This window comes from Phodopus roborovskii, unplaced genomic scaffold (genome assembly GCF_943737965.1).
Source record: "Phodopus roborovskii unplaced genomic scaffold, PHOROB, whole genome shotgun sequence".
Lineage (NCBI taxonomy): Eukaryota > Metazoa > Chordata > Mammalia > Rodentia > Cricetidae > Phodopus > Phodopus roborovskii.
The window spans coordinates 67,983-70,136 of record NW_026125653.1 but is presented as its reverse complement, the minus strand read 5'-3'; positions in this window follow the sequence as shown (position 1 = coordinate 70,136).

Genomic DNA, 2,154 nt, shown 5'->3' with positions numbered 1-2,154 from the left:
AGGGGCCTCCTGATTTTAAGCAATTTCTTGGATAAATATTCAGTGATGGTTTCATATGCTTTTTCTATACTGTGGAAGCTACGGCCTCTGACCATGGAGTTAAATAACTTCCCCAAATGTATAGGCTTTTTAAATCTAGAGACAGAATATATTTATTTCCCCTTGATTTCTCATTACAAGTATGTCCCAATTAACACTCTTTAATTTCTGCAATCTAATGAAATGTATCTACTATACCAGTGTAAAACTGAGTATGATAGCTTCAATGGGAACTTCAACATCTGACAATGACTGTTCCAAAACATAGATGGGAGACAACAAGAGGGAACCAAAGTACAAAAAGTTCTAGAAGTAACTTAGGGATGTAGAGACTGAGAGAAATAATTTTCCTAATGCTTAGGACTATTTGTTATTGATGCAATTCTTTTTGTCTAGAAAAAATTAAACTTCAGTAAAAAGATTCAAACATGCTACTATAGCTTTGTATATTTTTATACTTGCACTTTTATTATCTCTTTTATTAGTAATTTTGTTATAAAACCTAATATTTATGTGTTTTTGTGAATATGGAATCTGCATATTCAATTCATTCCCCATAAAATCCCAGCACAATTCTTCACTGACCTTGAAAGGATAATACTCAACATTATGTGAAAAAAACAAAAGACCCAGGATAGCCAAAACAACCCTGTGCAATAAAGGTTCTTCAGGAGGCATCACCATCTTCAACTTCATGCTCTACTCTAGAGCTATAGTGCTGTTAACCACTTGGTATTGGCACAAAAATAGACAGGTATACCAATTTAATCAAATAAAATATCCTGATATTAACCCTAACACCTACAAACACCTGATTTTTGACAAAACACTGAAAGTATAAAAGGGAGGGAGGAAAGCATCTTCAACAAATGTTGCTAGCACAACTGGATGATGGTGTGTATAAGCGTGCAGATAGACCCATGTCTATAGCCATGCACAATACTCAAGTCCAAATGGATCAAAGGGCTCAACATAATTCCAACCAGATGGAACTTCTTAGAATAGAAAGGGGGGTACCATTGAACAACTGGTAGAGGAGACCACTTTCTGAACATAACTCCAAGAATGCATACAATGAGATCGACAATTAATAAGTGGGACTTCTTCAAACTGAATAGGTTCTGTAAGGCAAAGGACACAGTGGACAAGACCAAATGGCAGCCCACAGACTGCAAATTGATCTTCACAACCCTACACCTGACAGAGGGCTGATGTCCAAAATATACAAAGAATTCAAGAAAATCATCACCAAAATACCATGCATGGCCAAAGAATGTTAGACATGAGCAGTAGACTCCAAGATCCTCCAATAACACCTGCCCCCTTTTCTCATCCCCACACAAAGACACATCTCCCTTTGGGTTTAAATGAGAGCATGAAATGAATGGGGCATCCCCTGACCCTGCACAGAATTCTTGTTCCTCCATGGACACCTTGACCTCTCCATTTTATTAAATTCAAAGGAATCCAGCCCTCCAACTCCAGGAGAGGTTTTCCCCTTGTATTGTGGTTTCTAGTAGATTTTCTCCCTTCTGTGTACCAGCCAGATAATCTCTGGTGTCCGAAAAAGCCAACCACTCTGGAGGTGCCACCTGTCTCCAATTCTTTTCCAACAATACTCTCTGGAACACACTCCAAGCCACCACTCTGAAGCACTTTATCCAAGTCCTCATTGATCTCAGAGCAAGCTGCTCAGTTCAATGATGGGTTTCAGCTGTGGTCTCCTTTACTATTAGCAGCAAGAGACACAGCTGACTGTCTCTCAGGTACTAGAGTGTGTGCACCTGGTTCCACCATAGCAACCACTGCTGTCATTTTCGGGACTAAAGTTTATACCTATTTTGCAGCACTTTAGAATTTGACTTGAGATTTATACCTGGGGAAGTGCAGTAGTTCCTTTTCGTATTAGAGATGCTACAGCTTACTAGTCTGTAATTAACTGAGTATTCATCACTGAATTTAAGCACTGGAGGCTCGGCTATAAAGTGGATTCATGAAGGTGGAATACATATGGTGTAACATTTTTCTCTTATTTTTCTGCATTTGTCTCAAAGTAATTGTGAGTAATTGGAGGATTAACACTTCCATTCTTTGCCTGACTGACAACAAAGTACT